Below are 24,110 nucleotides of genomic sequence, written 5' to 3' on the forward strand. Positions count from 1 at the left end.
TTTTGAGCCTGACTAGCTCCTGACACCGACAGCGATAGTGGGCCGCCCCAAGAAAGCTGTCGAAGCCGGGCTGCAGCTGTAGGCCACAGCTGCTCTACGGCACAGGTGGACTGCCTTGGGGATAGAACTGCGCTGAGGGCAGGGACAAGGAACAGGGAGAGGTCTTCTGCATGTTTTTCAGTTTACTCCCTGGAGGGTCAAGGACAGAAAGACACTGACTCAACGGCATATATCAACTTCTAAATGGGGGGAGGTCCCAGGGGAGGATATAATCTTTAACCAACTGGGAGAAACTGGGGGTGGAACACAAGGCGGGAAATACACTGTTTAAACCAGTAGGGGACTACAGGGGAGGAGAATAACTTGAAGAAACCAATGGGGTTTCGAAGGGTACAAAATTGAGAGGGAAGTTTCTAGAGAAAGGGGCAGGCTTGGGGAGGGATTGATGATGTTCAATGGGAGAAGGAACAGGGAAGAAAAGGGCAGGTCTTTGAGGAGACGGACAGCTAGGGCAAAAATGAACAATACAGGGGGAAAGGAACAATCCATTAATAATAACATATGTTATAACAGCACAAAATAGGAAGGATTATAAAACGAACTACTAGAACTGCATTACAATAAGAAACACACACTGCAACAGAGTGTCTCACTGCTTTTGCTTTCAAACCAGAAGAGCTGCCAACCTAAACATTTCCCAACTTCAAAGTTAACTGGCTGCAGTTTTGATTTCCTTCTTAAATATATCACCAAGGCGCTACCAGCTGCTGTAATTGGCTCAGCAGCATGTCTGTTCTTAGTGCCAAGCAGGGATTCACTTTGCCAGGCATGGAGGAAGCTTCTAGGAGCTTTGCACAAAAAATCACTTCTGTGTCTGGCTTCTTCCCTCCCCACCAAAAACCAAGCCTTGCCAAACCAACACCCTAACTAATCCGTAGTACTTAGTTCGCATCCAAGAATTTCTTTTAGAGGATACTTTACGTTTTTTACCAAATGCACTGAAAAGAAGTGGATCAATAATATTGATAAAAATTGTTCCAGTTCAATAGAAATATTGGGTCATGCAACTCTAGATTACATAGCTATTTTTTTGTATGATACACAGAAGCGTTTTTCACTTCCATGTAAGAGCCTAAATGAGGGATATGGGAGTCCAGGCGGCTCTCCAAAATGCAGTTTATTCCATCCAAGACGTTGCAGCAGTCCAGGGTGGTGGGCAACAGAGCCTGTGCCCACAGCTGTCATCTCTAACTGCAGGCAGGCCTGGAGACCCTTTGGTTTTGGTTACAATGCATTATATACTTTGCTGAGCATCTTAATAGAGTAGAACCAATCTATCCCTTAACTATTATCCATAGCCTATCATAACTACTCTAATTACCATCTTCATGTTACTATTCTCCAATCGCTAAAAGTCAGTACATTACAGTTTAAGATGAAAATTGTTTTTCAGTTTTCTCGGCAGTGGAAAATTCTGAGACCTTTTTTCTGGTTGCCACATTGGCAGGCTTGTTTCCAGTGCTATCTTCCTGCTTGGTAAAAACATCTTCTTGTTTGGGTGGGTTTATCCTTTGCTCGAAGTCATAAAAGCCCCCTCTAACTAATGGACCCTTTGCCTCCTTGGTTATCCAGTAAGACTGGCTCAGCAATTCTTTTCTACTAGATCAAAACTTGCTTCCAACTCTATTCCTTCTTCAGACTCCACATTGAAAAATCTTTCTGCCGAGCATACATATCTGTGAGACTTTCTTGTCAAACTTTCATCTTTCCCAACACCTCTAAAGAAATGTTTCCTGATGGTTTGGATCAGAAGATCCAGTATTGCCATCCTGAGATTTTTCTTTCAAAACCCATAAGCTGTGCTCAAGGTTTTGGCTATGTTCTTTGTTGTGCCTTGCATATATTTTGGCTAGAAAGCCAGTGTAGATGATGTCCTTGCTGCAGTAGCCATGGGAAATAAGGTGGAGTGTCTGGCTGATGTACCGGGATGTAGACTATCCAGCACTCCCCCAGGGAGGCGAGGATCCCTAAAGGAATAGAATATTGGCTATGCTCTGGGAGTTTTACAGAGAGAAAGATCCTCACAGCTCAACTGATTTGTCTCCTGGAGTTCTGAGGAATATGTTGGGAAGAAGAAGGCTGTTGTCTTTTCCAAGAATCTTCCGTGCATTCAAGAGGATCATTGAACTTCTAGTCTGAGAACCAAAGATATATTAGTAGTAATTAGTACTTTTTCTCTGTCTGTGCATCACTGATTGAATTTGGGTAGGTTCTATTTTATTTATTTATTTTTTTTTTAATTACATCATAAGCTGTTCCAAATTCCCAAATTCTGCTTCACTTCTTTCTGTTGTAGGCCAGTCTGGTTCATCTTCTCTTCTACTGTATTATTGCAGACCATATCTGAATGGATTTTTTTTTTTTCATTTTGAACATTAGGTTTAAACCGAATGAACAGAACGCTTTATTTATCCTTATTTGACCAGTTTGCAAGGAAATACAGAATTTTGAAGAGAAGTGACGCGACTCCACCTGAGATTTTCAATGGAAGAGAAGAATGATGATGTCCTACATTCACAGCATTGTTTACAGTAACATTGCAGCTAGTTTCCAGCAACGAAGGTCAGGTTCTGGAAGCAGGCACACATGCTTGTAGAGAAGTTTAAAAAGTTTCTGTTTGACCACTTTTCTTGAAAAATAGCTAATATGTCTCAACATTGTGCTGAATCTTATTGTACAGACACTTCTTTTGAGGTCTGAACTCCTTGCTGGACTTCTGTATCTAAGAATCAGATACAGTAAACCTATGTTTCCTTATATGCTGTAAGAATTTGGTTCTAATCTAGAAGAGCAAGAAAAGGTTGCCATATTAATACAAGCTAAAGAATCTGCTAAGAAAGCAGTGAATGGACTGCCTTTTTTATACAAATTGGAGCAGAGATTTAGTTGTTCGATGGGGTTTTTTTTTTGATTCTCAATAGAATTTTAGAAGTGGTGGGGTAAGAAATTGTGGATTTTTATAGGTTTGCCTTGAAAGAATTACAGGGGAAACTGTTGAAAAGATTTAATGCAGAGCTCTATGCATTAATGCATTCTTTCGTACAGAGTTTCAGAAGTGAAAACCAAGAGGAGAGAGTGCCGACAAGATGATTTAATAGAATGAATTCAAAATAGCATTCTTCTCTCTCTGAATTACAGCTTTAAACCTCAGGGTGTTAATAGGAAGTACATAACAATCTCAAAGATTTAAAAATGGATGATGAAGTTTTATATCCAGTAAACTGTAAGGCTTCACATTTTAATCTGGTTTGCATTTTGGTGAAAGCCTGGAATCTTTGGCAATTTGCCAGATAACAAGGGACTTAGAACAGGAAGTATGCAAGTAATCATTTGGACCCTTCATCTCCCTTCTTAGAACAATGAATACATTTATTATGCTCCTATTTTTATTCCATCAGGGGATTTGATCATGGAAATGTCTAGACATTCTTTTCTTGTTTTCAACCCCTCAAAGAGCATGAATCCAAACTATTCAGAAGTTCTTGATCTACAACAGTGACAAGCACTATACTGGTAAGGGTCAGTGGACATTAGCAGATCCCCTGTGACAGCCCCCTATGGCGGGCTGTTCTGGCAGGACTGATGTTTGAGGGGCTGGAATTCTATGAATGGGAAAAATGGAAACAGATTCTGAACGTTCAACCCAACACATGAACAAGTAATAGGGTAGGTAATTTTCTGTGGAAATTTCTTTAGCCCCAGTGTTGTGGATGATGATTACTCTTCCTACCTCCTTTGGCCAGCTGCCAGCGCAGCCACGTTACTCCGCTTATGGACAGAAAACCAGAAGAAGTGATTTTTGAACAAAACACCCAGCAGGACCTTAGAGTGTTTTTTGCTGCAAAATGTTGCAAGGCAGATAGGGAAACAATTCCATTTTAGAGAGTGTGTTGAGAAGACAAGTTTGGAAGTTAAAAACCATGGGATCTGTTTCTATATATGTTACTGGTTTTGCTTATTATCTATTTGGCGGGGGTTTGGTTTTTGGTTTGGGTTTTTGTTTTTTTTTTTTCCCCTGCATCCTTGAGATGAAAGCATAAGACAGAAAAGTACTGTAAGGTTAAAATGCTTTTGAGATGCCTTGTGCTGAAAAACTTGTAGCTACTGCTAAGGCCCATTGGCCAGTTCCTGTTTCATTTCTGAGAAGCTATAAAATTCCCATCTGTATTTTAGTTCTAACCATCTGTTGTTATGGTGGAGATGCAAATTAGGAAGAACAATTTTTGAATCTGTAGGGATGTATTTACCATTTTGTAGCTGCCTTTTTGGTCTCTGAGCCATCAATGAAAAAAAGGAGAAGAATCTACACTGTTTTCAACCTGTGGACCATCCACTACTGTCCATGTGCTCAGATTCAAAGCCAAACAATCCTGTCGGGCCTGATTGGGAGGAATTATTTGGATTCAGAATAGGAGACTAGTATTGGATTTCCACCAGCACAGTCCATTGGGCATCATCTATCATCTGCATTTCAATATTGAATCTTCCTCTATGTTTACTGTGCAAAGCTCTTTCAGAATGATTGTGTGCCTACTGTCTCACCAGCTATGATGTTTTCACCAAGACTCCCATGGAAAGGAGCTGAAGAAAAGGCAAGGCAGGGCAGTGATTTCTGTTGCTCAGTTGCATTACCCACAAGTCAAAGCTATTTAGTCAAAGCTATTCTTTTTCAGCCTAATTTGAGGCTGAAAAAGAAAATGCCTTCAAAGGATTCAAAAAATCATCGCTCAGTACTGAAGTTCAGTGTTCAGGACTTGAGCACATCGCACAGGCTGAGAGAATTAGGGCTGTTTACCCTGGTGAAGAGAAGGTTGCATGGAGACCTACCAGCACCTTCCGGTATCTGAAGGGGAAGCAGGAGAGGAACTCTTCATTAGGAACTATGGAGACAGGACAATGGGCAATGGCTTCAAAGTGAAAGAGGGCAGGTTTCAATTAGATACTAGGAAGAAATTCTTCCCTGTGAGGGTGGTGAGGCACTGGCACAGCTTGCCCAGAGAAGTTAGGGACACCCATACCTGCTGTTCAAGGCCAGACTGGATGGGGCTCCGAGCAACTTGGGCAAGTAAAAGGTGTTCTTGCCCATGTCAGAGGGTTGGAGCTAGATAGCCTTTAAGGTCTTTTTCAACCCCGGCCATTCTATGATTCTGTGATTCTGCTATGGTAGCGTTCAGGATGAAGCGTGTTCTACATGTTGGCCATTTCCAATACACCATTGGTTCCAGGTGCCGTACACTAGCTTGCTACCTGAAAATTCTGTCAGAATGAAGACCATCTATTATACACATAATAAATGGACAAATGGGTTTGCACATTTGTCCACTAAGGTTTTGATGAGATTGCTGTGAGGTTTCTTTTGGTTTTCTCGTTTGCTCATGAGGCCGACTGTCCTTGTGTCAGCTGCCTCAAAGGCAGCTTATGCCTCCTCCTCCCTCCTTCCTCTTTCAATTTCTTTCTGCCGACAATTTAATGTCATTATTCCCTTTCATACTTGAAAATCCCTGCATTCTTCTGGGTTTTCTCCCTTTTTATGAAAAGATCTTCTTCCAACCTTGACAATCCATACTTTTCAAAACATAAGGGCATGTTTGTAGGCATAAAAGTTTTTGATTCCTTACTATATTGATGGGAATTTAGTTACTAGCTTCATGCCTTTTCATAGAAACAGTAGGGAATTGGTAGCTTGTTGCCTGAGTTACATCAGGAAGAGAATGAAACATTAATCATGTGGAGTGGAAAAGTTACTATCTATTTTCTTCCAAGAACTACCCCAAAAGATGCAGCGGGTGATGAAGCCTAGCTAGATGAGTTTCCCTTCTAATGGAAGGAAACTACCATGCTAATAAGGGCTCTGTGCTGAGGTCTCAGAAGAGGAGGGAAGCATATGTGTTTGTAAAGTGAAATGTCTGTTAGGCACTTCCCTCTTCAAAGCAGCCTGTTCCATGCCAAGCAGACAACAAAGAAACAAAAGATGAGTGTGACTCTGCATTCAAATCCTGCAATGTTCCCAGAAGTGAATTTCTATCTTCTATAGGACTGACTTGTATGAAAGTAGACCGTGAAGTGTAGCAAATGTCTACTTTTCATTTGCATCTTTACCCTTTGTCTAATAATAACCTTAACTCTAAAAATAATGGTTGCTTTCCTCACTCAGACATCTGCCCTCCTGTGGTTTTAATCCAGCTGAAGTTACCCATCGTTGACAACTAGTTTGCTATTAGGTCTCCGATGACACAGATGCTTCTCATGCCAGTAACAAACCCATTGCAGTATCAGCTTCCAGACAACACCCTACCCATGCAAAGTCTTCCCTCTTCAACCATTCTACACTTGTTTCATTCGTGGAAAGATGAATACGTAAAGCAAGAAATTGCTGTGCTATTGAAATGTGCCCTTTCAATACCTTTTCCTTCTCTCGAAGAAGCTATAAATTTGTGGGAAAGGCAAAGTTATTCCAAAAAGGGAATGAATTGCCCCTATAAAGACTAATAATCTAATAAGAGGCCACTCTTTACATAATCCCAACTGCAGGAGATTTTCCTTTCTTTAGGTGTCTCTGCCTTACTGTCCAAACATTTGACTGAGGAATACTTTTTCTTCTTGGTTTTGGTTGAGGGTTGCTGTTACATTGCTCTGCATCAGTGTTTCCAGACTCCGCTCCTTGCCATGGAAGTCCCTGGCTTGATAGCCCGGGACCTGCAGGGACCTATCAGCCTCCAGCCTGGGGTGCAGGTATCTCATTAGGAGTTGGGCTGTGTAAGGATCAGACCAAAGGAGCTGTCTAGAGCCGGGAGTTTTCAACTGCCTATAAAAGTAAGCTCTGAAAAATAAAACAGGCTGTTTGTCACAAGGACCTTTGGAATGTGTATCATCTCTGTCTACAAGCCACCGCCCTCCCTATAACACTGCTCTGCCCTCACTGCAAGTGTGTGAGCACCAACATCTCCTTGATGACACACAAACCTTTATCTACATGCTCCATAGCTGGGACATTCGATTTTATTCGATTTTTCCTTAGACAGGCAGTGTTCGCGTGATCTAGCCAGAAAAAGCCCACTTATGAAGACACTGGAAAACACTGCAGTTGGAATTTCCTAAGAGAATTGGAAGAGGTGTGGGAATTGGAAAGATAGAAATCTTCACAGACTCAAGAGGGTTTGATTTACAGCCTTAGAAGAAGCCTAGGCTGATGTGAAAGCAAGGTACACAGACACTGAGCAGAGAAATCATCAACTTATGTTTCTATAGCTATAAGTAAGAATAGGCCTTAAGTAAGCAAGAAAGTGTATTAGATAAGATAAGGAAGGGTTTTATAGTATAGTAATGTAGCCATGTGATTGTAATAGAATAAGCTGAGAGTTTAGCTATTATAATAGAGACATATATGTGTACATGTACTCAGACCTTGTTGGGCAAAAGTATCTACATTGCAGTAGAAAGAAGTAAATGTGACAGGTCAGAAAAGGAACACATACTCTCTGGCGACTGTCCATTGAATTAGAAAGTTCTATGGCTACAAGCGTATTCTCACCTGACTGTGAACGAGCTCTTTCTCGACTTCCGCAATGAGGTGCACTGCGCACAACATCCCGGTACTCTGCCACTTCATTCTGTGATCTGCAGAGAACTGAAGCTCAGCGAAGGCATTCAGCCTTGCCACTTTTCAGCCTCTGTGCTGCACGAATGCACAGTGACATCTCTCTGGATCTTTTGTCCTTGCGAGGCTGTAATGTGCGCATCGGTACTTCAAGGTAAGAAGGAGCGGGCAGAGAGCACTGCGATCTGACAGTGGTTTGTAGGTTGCACAGGAAAGAAGACTGCCCCTTGAATGTGGTGCAAATCCAAATTTCCACCAGTTTCAGGGGTACACTCCAGCCAAGCTTGTTGTCCTGGCACATTTTCTCTCTGTGAAATGCTTTCTGGTAGGATTTGGATGACAAGAGAAGCAGAATACGTAGTGCTGAGAATGTAAGTGCCTGACCTGAGCGTCTTTTGGCAGAAGCAGTGCGCTAGAGCCCATCGCTGCTGCCACAATGATCTGATGTCTATTCCCTTCCATGAGAGTAAAAGCAGGACTGGTTACAAGAGTCGAAGAACGAAGCCACAGAGCACTGGGCTGGTTGCTGCAGCATACCGGCTGTAAAAGGAGTGTGGTTGTTACTGGCCTACCAACCAAACTCATGGTAGCAGTGGTAAGGATTAAAGTTCAGTGAGAGCTACTTGTGCTGCTACCTATGCTTCTTCCAACCCTTTTGTGGAAACAACTGTGCCTACCTTTAGGTTCCGAGATCCAGAGAACACAATGGTAGATGCAGCGGAGAAGGGAAGGACAGAGTGCACTGGTGAGTTTGATGTGGCTTATGTGGGGCAGGCGGAAGGTGCAGCCCAAGGCTCGCTTTTATTTCTGGAGCCTTTTTCTATACATACAGCTGTCAGACGCTTGCAACAAAGATGTGAGAATGAAAAAGGGACAGCAGGTCTATCTGGGAAAGAAGATAGAGAGCATTGCGCACAGTTTAAAAGCTGTTTAGAAAAGGAGGAACTTTGAGAACATCTTCTGTCTTGACACTTCCACCTGCATGACCTCTAGCTGCTTGGACACGGTTGGACACAATGAAAGAATGTGAAAATATTTGCACTGCCAATGTCAGTTTGCACAGGAAAGAGGGTAGGTTGGCAAATGCCTTCTGTCCTGGCACATCTGTCAGTCAGAAGTGCAGCTGAAAATGCTTGGCTGTAACCATAGTCCCTGCCACTTTGAGAGAATGTGCTGATGCTATATCTATCTATCTATCTATCTATCTATCTATCTATCTATCTATCTATCTATCTATTGTTGAGAAGGAATGTGCGAATCAGTAGCGTTTTTCGTTTAGTTGACAGACTGCAAAGGGACTGTTATGGCCAGCACTGCCTTTTTGTTGTAGGACTTTTTCTTTGAGAGCAGCCGCTGGACATTTTGGAGCGGTTTGGGATCTTCAAGAGTTAGAGTGCAAGATGGTACATAGATCTTGAGGGAAAGTGCATATCTCCAGGGAGCTGGATGCAGTTCAGTGGGTGCGAGTTACATGTTGAGCAGGTGATGGCCCAGAAAATGCTCGAAAAGGAAGAGGCCCTGCTGCAATTGCCCTTTATTTTGAAGCTTATAAACTGTGCAGCCAACAATGAAATGATTCCTCTTCCTTCTCTGCTACATGCAGGATCATGTTCTGTCCGTGCCCAAGAGCCAGGATCCGCAGCGGAGCTCTTGCCCCCACACTGCTCCCACAGGAACGGGGCTGGGCTAGAAAAGCGCTTGTCTTTTTCCTGGGCACTGTCAGCCCTCATCTAAATAACCACACCATGGCGTTGTCGACTCACAAAACAAGGACAAGCACCGAGCCCGGATCGAAACCACCCCCAGGACACAGCCAAGTCAGAAACGTCCCTGCTCTCAATCAACTGTGTCAGGACAAAAAGATTTCACCAATCTTCCCCTTCCGCGTGGATACTCTTCTTTGCACCACGCTCAAAGGCCAACACCAGCTCTTCTGCCCTAACAAACTTTTTCACTCTCGTAGAGTCCGGTAACAAACTTGAAAACCTCGGCCAAAATCAGAGCTGGCAAAACTGTTGGAGAAGAAAGCTCTTTGCTGCCTATGATTTCAATTGCACCCATCAAACTACACACACACACACAACCCCTGCCATTGCCACTTTTCCTTCTCAGCTCGTGGTACCACGGTAAGCCTTTAATCCCACAGTCAGGATCCAAATGGGACGGCACCAGGGACTGCTCACACACTAAAGTTACAAGGGACAAAAACATGTCCTGCAGAGGCCTGGCCTCTTCATTCCCACTGGCAGTCCAAAACCTCTAACCCAGAGAACTGCCTATTGGGAAAAGCCTTTCAATTCACTGAGACCACCCAAAGTGCATCCCCTCCTCCAAAATCCAAACCATCCAGGGCCTGATCCTATACAAACGTGTCAGAACATTGTTATTGGACATTACCTGTGCGGGGCACTAGGTACGCTGCACACCAAGACCCAGTGCAGCTGTTTACCTTGTCCAAAAGAAATGTGCTGGCAGACTTGCAAGAAGGCTGCCTCAAGGAAGTGGAAAACACATGCCAAATGGATTCTTTCAGAAAGGAGAAAGATGAATACGGACTCCGTGATTATACAAATTGACTCAGTGCTTCCAAACCAAATATGCCAGGAGAGAAGGTTGCTGCCACCCTTAAGCTGCACGACACAGCTTCCTATCTGCACCTTATCTGCACCTCCAACACTGGGGCTAAGTTCTTTCCTTCCTATGAGAAAGCATTGCTGTTCTCTTTCAGGAACTTACCAAGCAAAAGTTGCATACCACGTCCAGTACTGACTCTGTCCAACAATGGCTCCTAAACAGAAAGGGGCCAGGACAGAAATGTCTTGCTGGACTATACCTCCCCACGATACCTTATCAGCTGCCCTACCAACATTGCCACAATACCTTTTACTTCCCAAGCAAGGAAAGGCACTCCAAGTCACTTGGCTTGGCCTTGCCTCCAGTACCATGCCTAGTTTTCCTAGCCTACCCTTCCCTAGCTTTGCTTGCTTGCCTATGTCTGCCTTGCCTAGCCCTACAAATAACAACTTGCTGGCTTTGCTTTGCCTTGCCTACCGCTCTTTGCCTTGCCTTCCACGCGGGTAAGGCAATGCAAAGAAAGTGTAGGCAACTCAAGGGAGAGGTTGGCAAGGCTGAATCCGTGAGGGCAAAGCAAATGGAGTGGTAGGTGAGAGAAGTTCCAGAAGTTAGAGGCAAGGCTGGGCATAGGAAGTAATGGTAACAGGAAGGGCAAGGAAGGCAAAGCCCTTTCCAAAGTAGGAAAACTGTAGGCAGGTCATGTGCAAGGGAATGCAAAGCAACAGAGAATCAGCAGGGCAAGGCAAGGAAACTGTTGGGTTGCCAAAGCAAAGCAAGTGGCAAGTGCATTCAAAGGTTGCTGGTACACAGAAGCGGCCAGGACAGACTGCTCTGTCCAGCCTTGGTCTTGCATGGGCCATCTCTAATCTGCACCTAAGACACTTGGCTTGCCTGCTTTCCTTTGCATGCAAAAGAACTGTCATTCTGGTCCTGAAGCACAAGGGTGAAAGAAGAATTTTGTGTCCAAAATTCAAGACATGGAAAGATAGATGTCAGAAGAAAGCTGTCAGGACAGATAGGTGTGCTTACACATGACCTCCTCCAGGCTTGCTCTCACATGCTCCTGAAACACTGGGGCCTTGAGAAAAAAAGCCAGTGGAAACCTGGAGAATCCTTGGAGAAGCAGGCAGGGAAAGGCAAGTGGAAGAAATTCCACAAAAAGAGAGGTGTTGAATTCCAGGTGGGGGACTGGAGAGCAAGGTAATGCAAGGCAAGGGAGGGCTTCAAGGGCAAGGCAAGACAAGTGGTGGCTTTGCCAGGCAACAAAAGAGAAGGAGGCAAGACAAGAAGAGTCCTAGAAAGAGAAGGAAATGAAAGATTGGAGCTGGACATATGGGAAGAAAAAGAAGGATAGGTGAGCAAGTCTTACACTGGGTTGGTATGAGGAGCAAGGGATGGACATGCATGGGTCAGGAAGGCAAAGGAAAGGAAAGGAATGGTTAGCAATGACAAGGAAATGAAAGGTTGGGTAGGAAAAGCAAGACAATGTAGGGGAGAGATAGACAACATAATGGGTATCAACAAGACATGTCCATGCACAGCAAGGCCAAGAGAAAAGTGGTAGCGAGGTCAAGGTGAGAAATAGGTGAGTGCAGCTAAGAAAGAAAGAAAGTGCATAGCTCTCTCGTGTGTGTGTGCGTGTGTGTGTGTCTGTCTGTGTCTGTGTGTGTGTGAAGTTTGCAGGATGTGAAGCAAAGAAAGGTGTCTCTTGATTGTGGAGTGAATGGATGTTTCCAAACGTAAGTGGCAAGGTCCAAGCAAGCTTTTCATCCTGGCACATCTCTGTGTGTGAGAGATGTAGCCAGAAACTTCTCCATTTAGATTCAGACTGCAAGCAGGTCACAGAATGTGACGGTGTGAATAGCTGAGCAGGAAAGCACATCACATCAACATGTTTCAACAGAAGCACTTTGTGCGAGAAGGAGATGGATGCGTGGGACTCCAGCAATATGACAATGCACTCAGCTGAGAAGCAAAGTGTAATGCCTCGGTGCGTGCTCTGAAAAGAAAAGGCTGCAAGGAAAAGGCAAGGGGACAGGTCAATGAAAGCTTTCTGTCTTGGCACACTGAGCTGTTTGAAGGTGAACCGCTGCTTGGTTTCACTACGGACTCGGTGACACAGAGAGGATGTGCTTGTCCATGTAGCAGAGAAGGAAAGTGAGAATCACCGGTACATTTGGCAGAGTTTGTAGGCTGCAAGGAGAAAGTGACGGCCAGGCCAGGCTGTGGCACTTGTTGCAAGGAAGAAGCTGCTGGATAGTTTCAAGCCTTTGGGGATCTGTGATAGTGAAAGACTACACTGCTACCTCATTAAACTCATGATTGTTATCGTCTGGCTGAATCTATGATATAAACCAGAAGTGAAATTTCCCTCATTCCCCCAGCTTTTTCACCTTTTCATCCAGAAGCCTGAGCCTTTTTGAGGATACTGTCAAACAGATTGCCTTGAAAGCTAGAAAAGTCTCAGTTCACCTGCTAAGAAACATGGAAAACAGCTCAAGTCAATTTCAGAGTTGCCCTGAGAAGAGCTGGTGCTTCAGTACCTGAAATTACCATTGCAAATGTGCAAGAATCACCATTTTATTACGTAAACATTTGAAATACAGTAGCAGTTTCATCTTCTTGTCATTGCAGTCCTTGGAAGTTTTGCTACTTACTGAAACAGGAAAGAGATCAAACATGAGAAGCTTAAGAATCCAAGCTCACTGGCCATTGTGCAAAAATAGCACTTGATTAATTCAAGGTACAATTGTAACATACAGAATGGCTCTATGCAAGAAAATGGAAGTGTCGTCCTTCACGAAGGCAGAAAACCTTTCTACCACATGAACCCTGGGCGTAATCCATCATGCCTCAGTGTGCTGTGGCCGGTCACAGAGCCACACGATGGGTCTCTGTGCCCATGGCACTCTCAGAGCTCAAGGCCGCACATCAACTCCCCAGCTTACAGACACACAAGTAAAGCCCACTGAAAATGCTGTTCTCCAAACAGGTTCCTGAGACCAGCTAGGAGTTCCCAGCATCACGCTGGGCATTTCTGTCCACAGATAGCTTTTGTTTTAACGAATCCAGAACAGAGTTGCATTTTTCTAGTCTTTAGCTCTACTAAGGTATTTTCTGTAACATGGCGAGAAAAAAATTGTTTTGACAATGTTAAAAAACAGAGGGGCTCATGTACCATTTGCTGCTATCTTCTTTTGCTGCTCCATTTTGCTTGCTTTGTTATTGCTTTCTGTCAAAGAAACGCTAGCAAAATACCTCATCAAGTCTTGCTGTGAAGACAGACTGCCAGAAAGGCAGAGAAACTTTGAACCTTTACAAGAGCCTTGTAGCACGTGTCTTGGTCAATTTGTATGCAAATCCTTTCTTCCGGCAGGACTTTTTTTTGCACCGTTAGCGCACATTGAACTGAATCCAGTACAACAGCAGTGAATAGAGGAACTGTTCTCTTTTAATTTGAATGGTGATAAAAATGCATATCAAATGAAAAGCATTTTAAAGCAGCAGGAAGATTTTATACGTAGCTAGCAAATCATCAAAAGTTGCATATTTACAGGTTGGGTTCCTTTCAGAATTTACAAGAATTCCGGACTGAAAACACAGCTTAGTAAACTGCAAATCTAAATCACAGTATCTAGAAAGGTGATATGAAAAAGAGCAAGAGGAAGAAAACCAAAAAAAAGGAAAGGAAGCCAGAAATAAGGCGCAAACCTCCCCTCCTTTTCTGCTTACTACAGTTCCTTAGAAGTATCTTCGAGTGTCCTAACAGTCACGCAAGTAGAAAACTGTGCCAAGAACAATTGTGGAAAACTGTGGAAAACCCTGCTATCTGAACAGAAGCATATGGTTTGCTTTTACGACTATTAAATCTGCAGACAATGCATACAGTATTGGTATGCTTTGTATCTTGAAAACCAATTGAAAAAGATTTCCCAATTGAAGGGACTGCTGTTATTTGTTTTGAATTCCTTGGTTAAATATGGCGCACGTTAAAATACTGCAGACATGTGGTTCATTTTAGAGTTGCCAAATGCAAAGGAGGGAAGCATTTTGTGTGCTTAAAAAAGTAAAGTATTGGAGTGTGCTTTTCTTACTTGTTTAGAAGGTTAGAATATGCGTAAATGATGCTAGCTGGGGATTTACAATTAATGAATTATTTGCTGTAAGTAGGTCAAATGACATTGGCTTTCAAAAAGAAAAAGTAGTCTTATTCCACGTGCCAATTCTAAAGTAGATTAATAACCCTTCAGCACAATATGGATATGGAGAGGGATATGGCATGAGGTGTGACAAAGGTTAAGCAACACTGGTGACAGCAAAAGGCTTACCTTCTTCACACAAATACAGGAGATAAAATACTATTTTTACACAAACGTTGCAATTCAGAGCTCTCCTTGAAAAGTTTAAATGCCAATCATGATGGTAAAATTCTTAGTGACAGTAAAATTTACTCAGTCATGAATAAAATTTACTCAATCATGACAGTAAAATTTGCCCAATCGTGAGTGAAATTCTTAGTGGAAGCTAAGCACCTTAGGCAAAGGGTAGCTCAAGCATAACTCATATTTGATTTCAAAAAAAGCAACTTGGCCTGCGTTTGTCACATCTACTCCATGAAAAAGCTTCCTCTGTCTCAGATTCCTTTTGCGGGATACCAACGCAAGCCGTGAAACTGCATGAAAATGATGATTGATGTGGGAATCCACAAAATCAGGGGGTTTTGGGAAAGCTGCAAAAGGCAGGCCTCAGAGACGACAGAACTGTGATTAGAGCTAAGCAGTAGCCATGAGATTGGTCAGCAGAAATGTTATTTAAAAAGTAGAAAAGCAAGGACGAATAGAACAATGGTCTGTTTATTAACGCTTGTCTAGGATAACTTCCTAAGCTGCAGAAAAGTTTGTCTAGCAAGATATTAGGAAGTTTGAAGCTTAATAATGGAGCTCTGTGCCTTGTGTTTTAAGGCTTACAAGCAGGCATTGTATTGGAAATAAGCAAGCATTGTTTTAACCAAAGGTAGGTGTGCTTATAGCGGTTGGATGGAACCACTGTCAATATGCTTCTGCTTTGTGTGATTGGTCAAAAAAGCTATAAAGTAAGTTGTAACATTAAGTTCTTTGTCTGCTGCCTGGGATGTGAGCTGCTGGCATCTTCCCATTGTCATAACCATGTCATGAGACTGATGGTGAAAAAATAAAACGGTTCTAGGCACGTTCTACAGCAGTCCGATCCTGTTCGTGACTTGTATATAAACCCCCGGCCGGTGATAATTTAAAGAAGGATATATTAGAAGAACAGAATAATGGTTAAAGTTCTTTTCCTTCCAACTGCTTTTTTTGCCCTTTTAAATTTTGTAAGTCATTTCTGCTATCACCATGGTAGCACTGCAGCAAGTGTTCAGTTCGAAGCTGTCCATATTGCCAGCTTCTGGACTGCCTCCAGAAAACTTCCCACTGGTTTTGTAGAGAAATCACAAGCAGTAGAGATGACAAAGACTGCAAAAACCTTCTCATCTCTTTCTAGAGCAGGACCATGGCTTTGACCCACTCTTAACTAGACAACTTTCATCAGTCATGAGGGAGCCTCATTTTCAAGAGCTAAGAAATGACAGCAGTAAATGACAAAAAGCACACTGAAATTCTCTTGGGACTCCAGCACAGAGCATCGAAGGAGCTTGAATTCAACATCTGGGGAAGTATTAAAGTGCACATTAACTTTAGGACAGAAGCTAAGAATTCATAAGCTTTGTTGAGTATGTCTGCATAGACAGAGTTTCCATCACTGCAGAAGGAATGCCATTTAACCCACATTATCATCTCTAGCTGCTAAGTGGCACTTCCTGCAGAGTATCTGCAACATATTTTACAGGGTGAGCTTTTGTGTGTAATCCCTGAGTAACATTTCAGAGAGAAGTATATTGGGGGGGGGGGGGGGGGGTGGAACACCTAACTCATAACTATTTCAGAAAATGGTTACATTTGAAAGCGAAAAAACATCTGAAACCTTTCATTTCTATACATATTACCAACACAAACTATACCAGAAGTTAAGACGCTTTTCATCACTCTACCGTGGACACTCTTGCTCTAGACTATTCATTAAGCCTGGAGTGGCCGCCTGGCTCCTGAAATTCTGCATTGCCCTAGATGCCTCCCAGACCCAAGCTGGCAAGAGTGCCAATTCAGGCTGGTTTGACAGTGCCAGGTGCTCCCCTGTGGCCCAGAGCAGATAGCTGGCTCCTGAAATTCAGCATGGCGCAGGATGTGTCGCAGACCCAAGCTGGCACCACTTGCAACTCGGTCCTGTTAACAGTTCCAAGTGGCTCCGGCAATATGCCATCAGGAATTTGGGCGGGAGAGTTTTGTCTCCCAAGGAAAAGGGCTGGAGTTTGTGTTCGACAGCCTGTAGCCCTGAGTGGCTGTCTGGATCCTGAAATTCCGCATTGCGCAGGATGCCTGCCAGACTCAAGCTGGCACCATTTGCAACTCTGGCTGTTTTGACGGTGCCAAATGGCTCCTGCAATCAGCCATCAGGAATGAAGGCGGGTGTGTTTTGTTTCCCTGAATAATGGCCAGGGTTTTTATTTCGGTGGCCTGTGGCCCAGAGTGTAGGACTGGCTCCTGAAATTCCGCATTGCGCAGGATACCTCCCAGACCCAAGGTGGCACCAGCGACAACTCTGGCTGGTTTGACAGCGCCAAGTGGCTCCTAATATCTGCCATATGGAATCCAGGAGGGTGAGTCTTGTTTCCCATGGAAAATGGGCGGCGTTTGTGTCAAAGGGCCTGCGGCAAGGAGTGGCCCCTTGGCTTCTAAAATTCTGCATTGCACAGGATGCCTCCCAGATGCAAGTTGGCACCACTTGCAACTTGCGCTGTTTGGTCAGTGCCAGGTGGCTCTTGCAATCTGCCATTAGAAACCTGGGCAGCTGAGTATTCTTTCCCAGGGTAGAGGCCCAGCTTTGGTGCTTGGGGGACTTTGGCCCGGAGTGGCCGTCCAGCTCCGGAAATTCCGTATTGCGCAGGATGCCTGCCAGACTCAAGCTGGCATCGCTTGCAACTCTGGCTGGTTTCACAGTGTCAAGTGGCTCCTGCAATCTGCCATCAGGAATGCGGGCAGGTGAGTTTTCTTTCCCAGGGAAAAGGGCTGGCGTTGGTGTTTGAAGGCCTGTTGCCCAGCCTGGCTGGCTGGCTCCTGAAATTCCGCATTGCGCAAGATGTTTCGCAGACCCATGTTAGCACCTGTGCCAGCTTGGGCTGGTTTGACATTGCGAAGTGGCTCCTGCAATCTGCCATCAGGAATGCAGGTGGGTGAGTTTTGTTTCCCGGTGAAAAGGGTTGGCTGGTTGGTGCTTGGGGACTTGTTGCCCAGAGTGGCCGGCTGGCTCCTGAAATTCTGCATTGCATCTCAGACCCAAGCTAGAACCGGTGCCTACTCAGTCTGGTTTGACAGTGTCAGGTGGCTCCTGCAATCTGCCATCAGGTAGCCAGGCAGTTGAGCTTTGTTTCCCAGGGAAAAGGGCTGGCGTTGGTGTTTGAAGGCCTGTTGCCCAGAGTGGCCGGCTGGCTCCTGAAATTCCGCATTGCACAGGATTCCTCCCAGACCCAGGCTGACATCACTTGCAACTTGGACTGCTTTGACAGTGCCAAGTGGCTGTTGCAATCTGCCTTCAGGATGGCGAGCGGGTGTGTTTTGTTTCGCAGTGAAAAGTGCTGGTGTTTGATTGTGGGGGCCTGTGGCTCAGAGTGGCAGGCTGGCCCTTAGATTCTACATTGCACAGGTGGTTTCCCAGACCCAAGCTGGCACAACATGAAACTTAGTCTTGTTTGACAGAGCAAAGTGGCACCTACAATCTGCCATCAGGTATTAGGGGGCGTGAAATGTGTTTCCCAGAGAAAAGGACCGGCGTTGGTGTTCGAACGCCCGTGGCCCAGAGAGGCCGGCTGGCTCCTGAAATTCGGCATTGCGCAGGATGCCTACCAGAGCCAAGCTGGCACCAGCACCAAGTCAGGCTGGTTTGACAGTGGCAAGTAACTTCTACAAACTGGCACCAAGAACCTGGGCTGGTCAGTATTGTTTACCGGGAAAAGGGCCAGCATTTGTGTTCGGTGGCCTGTGGCCCGGAGTGGCAGTCTGGCTCCTGAAATTCGGCCTTGCGCAGGATGCCTCCCATACACAAGCTGCCACCAGCGCTAAGTCAGGCTGGTTTGACAGTGACAAGTAGCTCTTGCAAACTGAGACGAAGAACCTGAGCTGGTGAGTATTGTTTTACTGGAAAAATGGCCGGCGTTTGTGTTCGGTAGCCTGCGGCCCGGAGTGGCCGTATGGCTCCTGAATTTCGGCATTGCGCAGGATGCCTACGAGAGTGAAGCTGGCACCAGTGCCAAGTCAGGCTGGTTTGGCAGTGCCAAGTACCCCCTGCAAACTGGCACGAAGAACCTGGGCTGCTGAGTATTGTTTACCTGGAAAAGGGCTGGCGGATTTGTTCCGGGGCCCTGTGGCTTGGAAGTGCCGGCTGGCTCCTGAAATTCGGCAATGCGCGGGATGCCTACCAGAGCCAAGCTGGCACCCATGCCAATTCAGGCTGTTTTGGCAGTGCCAAGTACCTCCTGCAAACTGACCCCTAGATCCTGGCCTGGTGAGTTGTGTTTACCTGGGAAAATGGGCGGCGTTTGTGTTTGGTGGCCTGTTGCCAGGAGTGGCTGGCTGGCTCCTGAATTTCGGCATTGCGCATGGACCCTCCACGAGCCAAGCTGGCACCAGTGCCATGTCAGGCTGGTTTGACAGTTCCAAGCAGCTCTTGAAAACTGACCCCTAGATCCTGGGCTGGTGAGTTGTGTTTACCTGGGAAAATGGGTGGCGTTTGTGTTTGGGGGCCTGTGGGCCAGCGTGGCAGTCTGGCTCCGGAAATTCGGCATTGCGCAGGATGCCTCCCATACACAAGCTGCCACCAACACCATGTCAGTCTGGTTTGACAGTGCGAAGTACCTCCTGCAAACTGACACTAGGAACCTGGGCTGGTGAGTATTGTTTACCTGGGAAAAGGGTCAGCGTTTTTCTTCAGGGGCCTGGGGTCCAGAGTGGCTGGCTGGCTCCTGAAATTCGGCATTGCGCAGGATGCCTCCCATACACAAGCTGCCATCAGCGCCAAGTCAGGCTGGTTTGACAGTGCGAAGTACCTCCTGCAAACTGAAACCAAGAACCTGGGCTTTTGAGTATTGTTTAGCTGGGAAAATGGGCGGCGTTTGTGTTCGGAGGCCTGTGGCCCGGAGTGGCCGTATGGCTCCTGAAATTCGGCATTGCGCAGGGTGCCAACCAGAGCCAAGCTGGCACCAGCACCAAGTCAGGCTGGTTTGACAAAGGCAAGTACATCCTGCTAACTGACTCCAAGAACCTGGGCTGGTGAGTATTGTTTTGCAGGGAAAATGGCCGGCGTTTAGGTTTGGTGGGCTGTGGCCTTGAGTGGCCGTATGGCTCCTGAAATTCGGCATTGCGCAGGGTCCCTCCCCGAGCCAAGCTGGCACCATCGCCAAGTCAGGCTGGTTTGCCAGTTCCAAGTAGCTCTTGCAAACTGACACCACGACCTGGGCTTGTGAGTATTGTTTACCTGGGAAAATGGCTGGCGTTTGTGTTAGGTAGCCTGTGGTCCAGAGTGGCCGACTGGCTCCTGAATTTTGGCATTGAGCAGGATGCCTATTAGAGTGAAGCGGGCACCAGTGCCAAGTCAGGCTGGTTTGGCAGTGCCATGTACCCCCTGCAAACTGGCACTAAGAACCTGGGCTGGTGAGAATTGTTTACCTGGGAAAAGGGTCAGCGTTTTTGTTCAGGGGCCTGGGGTCCAGAGTGGCTGGCTGGCTCCTGAAATTCGGCACTGCGCAGGATGCCTCCCATACTCAAGGTGGCACCAGTGCCAAGTCAGGCTGGTATGACAGTGACAAGAACCTTCTGCAAACTGGCACCAAGAACTTGGGCTTTTGAGTATTGTTTAGCTGGGAAAATGGCCGGCGTTTGTGTTCGGGGCCTGTGGTCCAGAGTGGCCAGCTGGCTCCTGAAATTTGGCATTGTGCAGGATGCCAACCAGATCCAAGCTGGCACCAGCACCAAGTCAGGTTGCTTTGACAATGGCAAGTACATCCTGCAAACTGACTCCATGAACCTGGGCTGGTGAGTATTGATTACCTGGGAAAAGGGACGGCGTTTGTGTTCGGTGGACTGTGGTCCAGAGTGGCTGTATGGCTCCCGAAATTCGGCATTGGGCAGGATGCCTGCGACAGTGAAGTTGGCGCCAGTGCCATGTCAGGCTGGTTTGGCAGTGCCAAGTACCCCCTGCAAACTGGCACGAAGAACCTGGGCTGGTGAGTATTGTTTACCTGGGAAAAGGGCCAGCATTTTTGATCGGGTGCCTTTGAGCCAGAGTGGCCCGCTGGCTCTTGATATTAGGCATTGCGCAGGATGCCTACCAGAGCCAAGATGGCAAACATGCCAAGTCAGGCTGGTTTGACAGTGGCAAGTAACTTCTGCAAACTGGCACCAAGAACCTGGGCTGGTGAGTATTGTTTACCTGGGAAAACGGCTGGCGTTTATGTTCGGTGGGCTGTTGCAAGGTGTGGCTGGCTGTCTCCTGAATTTCGGAATTGCGCAGGGTCCCTCCCAGGGCCAAGCTGGCACCAGCGCCAAGTCAGGCTGGTTTGACAGTGCCATGTACATCCTGCAAACCGACACCGAGAACCTTGGACGGTGAGTATTGTTTTGCCGGGGAAAATGGCCGTCGTTTGTGTTCGCTGGCCTGTGGCCCGGAATGGCCGTATGGCTCCTGAAATTCGGCATTGTGAGGCGTGCCTCCCAGAGCCAAGCTGGTACCAGTGCCAAGTCAGGCTGGTTTGAAAGTTCCAAGAACCTCCAGAAAACTGGAACTTGAACCTGGGCTTTTGAGTGTTGTTTACCTGGGAAAATGGCCGGCATTTGGGTTTAGTGGGCTGTGGCCTTGAGTGGCCGACTGGCTCCTTAAATTCGGCATTGCGCAGGGTCCCTCCCCGAACCAAGCTGGCACCATCGCCAAGTCAGGCTGGTTTGACAGTTCCAAGTAGCTCTTGCAAACTGACGCCAAGACCTGGGCTTGTGAGTATTGTTTTGCTGGGAAAATGGCTGGCGTTTGTGTTAGGTAGCCTGTGGTCCAGAGTGGCCGTATAGCTCCTGAATTTTGGCATTGCCAGGATGCCTATTAGAGTAAAGCGGGCACCAGTTCCAAGTCAGGCTGGTTTGGCAGTGCCAAGTACCCCCTGCAAACTGGCACGAAGAACCTGGGCTGGTGAGTATTGTTTACCTGGAAAAGGGTTGGCGGATTTGTTGCGGGGCCCTGTGGCCCGGAAGTGCCGGATGGCTCCTGAAATTCGGCAATGCGCGGGAGGCCTACGAGAGCCAAGCTGGCACCTATGCAAAGTCAGGCTGTTTTGACAATTCCAAGTACCTCCTGCAAACTGAAACCAAGAACCTGGGTTGGTGACTTTTGTTTGGCAGGGAAAAGGGACAGTGTTGGTGTTCAGGGGCCTGTGGTCCAGAGTGGTCGTATGGCGCCTGAATTTCGGCATTGCGCAGGATGTCTACGAGAGTGAAGCTGGCACCAGTGCCAAGTCAGGCTGGTTTGACAGTGACAAGTAGCTGTTGCAAACTGAGTAGAAGAACCTGACCTGGTGAGTATTGTTTTGCTGGGAAAATGGCTGGCGTTTGTGTTAGGTAGCCTGGGGTCCAGAGTGGCCGGCTGGCTCCTGAAATTCGGCATTGCGCAGGATGCCTACGAGAGTTAAGCTGGTACCAGTGCCATGTCATGCTGGTATGACAGTGCCAAGAACTTTCTGAAAACTGGAACCAAGAACTTGGGCTTTTGAGTATTATTTAGCAGGGAAAATGTCTGGCGTTTGTGTTCGGGGCCTGTGGTCCAGAGTGGCTGGCTGGCTCCTGAAATTTGGCATTGCGCAGGATGCCAACCAGAGCCAAGCTGGCACCAGCACCAAGTCAGGCTGGTTTGACAATGGCAAGTACATCCTGCAAACTGACACCAAGAACCTGGGCTGGTGAGTATTGTTTACCTGGGAAAATGGCCGACATTTGTGTTTGGTGGCCTTTGGCCTAGAGTGGCCTTATGGCTCCTGAAATTCGGCATTGCGCAGGATGCCTCCCATACTCAACCTGCCACAAGCATGATGTCTGTCTCGTTTGAGAGTGCCAAGTACATCCTGCCAACTGAAACCAAGGACCTTGGTTGGTGAGTTGTGTTTACCTGGGAAAAGGGTCAGTGTTTTTGTTCAGGGGCCTGGGGTCCAGAGTGGCTGGCTGCCTCCTGAAATTCGGCATTGCGCAGGATGCCTGCTAGAGTGAAGCTGGCACCAGCGCCAAGTCAGGCTGGTTTGACAGTGCCAAGTACATCCTGCAAACTAAAACCAAGGTCCTTGGTTGGTGAGTATTGTTTACCTGGGAAAAGGGCCGGCGTTTGTGTTCGGTGGCCTGTGGCCCGGAGTGGCCGGCTGGCTCCTGAAATTCGGCATTGCGCAGGATGCCTACGAGAGTGAAGCTGGCACCATTGCCAAGTCAGGCTGGTTTGGCAGTGCCAAGTACCTCCTGCAAACTGGCAACAAGAACTTGGGCTTTTGAGTATTGTTTACCTGGGAAAATGGGCGGTGTTTGTGTTTGGTGGCCTGTGGCCTTGAGTGGCCGGCTGGCTCCTGAATTTCGGCATTGCGCAGGGACCCTCCACGAGCCAAGCTGGCACCAGTGCCATGTCAGGCTGGTTTGACAGTTCCAAGTAGATCTTGCTAACTGACACCAAGATCCTGGGCTGGTGAGTTGTGTTTACCTGGGAAAATGGGTGGCGTTTGTGTTTGGGGGCCTTTGGGCCAGCGTGGCAGTCTGGCTCCTGAAATTTGGCATTGCGCAGGATGCCTCCCATACTCAAGCTGCCACCAGCACCATGTCAGGCTGGTTTGACAGTGCGAAGTACCTCCTGCAAACTGACACTAAGAACCTGGGATGGTGAGTCTTATTTACCTGGGAAAAGGGTCAGCGTTTCTGTTCAGGGGCCTGGGGTCCAGAGTGGCTGGCTGGCTCCTGAAATTCAGCATTGCGCAGGATGTCTACGAGAGTGAAGCTGGCACCAGTGCCAAGTCAGGCTGGTATGACAGTGACAAGAACCTTCTGCAAACTGGCACGAAGAACTTGGCTTTTGAGTATTCTTTAGCTGGGAAAATATCCGGCGTTTCTGTTAAGGCCTGTGGTCCAGAGTGGCCGGCTGGCTCCTGAAATTCGGCATTGTGCAGGATGCCAACCAGAGTCAAGCTGGCACCAGCACCAAGTCAGGCTGGTTTTACAATGGCAAGTACATCCTGCAAACTGACTCCAAGAACCTGGGCTGGTGAGTATTGTTTACCTGGGAAAATGGGCGGCGTTTTTGTTCAGTGGACTGTGGTCCAGAGTGGCCGTATGGCTCTTGAAATTCGGCAATGTGCGGGATGCCTACAAGAGGCAAGCTGGCACCCATGCCAAGTCAGGATGTTTTGACAATTCCAAGTACTTCCTGCAAACTGAAACCAAGAACCTGGGTTGGTGACTTTTGATTGGCAGGGAAAAGGGACTGTGTGACGTGTTCTGGGGCATGTTGGCCAGAGTAGTCGTCTGGCTCCTGAAATTCGGCATTGCTCAGGATGCGTATGTGAGTGAAGATGGTACCAGTGCCAAGTCAGGTTGGTTTGACAGTGACAAGTAGCTCTTGCAAACTGAGACGAAGAGCCAGAGCTGGTGAGTATTGTTTTGTTGGGAAAATGGCCAGTGTTTGTGTTCGGTAGCCTGTGGTCCGGAATGGCCGTAAGGCCCCTGAAATTCGGCATTGCTCA

This window comes from Haemorhous mexicanus, chromosome 31, assembly GCF_027477595.1.
Source record: "Haemorhous mexicanus isolate bHaeMex1 chromosome 31, bHaeMex1.pri, whole genome shotgun sequence".
Lineage (NCBI taxonomy): Eukaryota > Metazoa > Chordata > Aves > Passeriformes > Fringillidae > Haemorhous > Haemorhous mexicanus.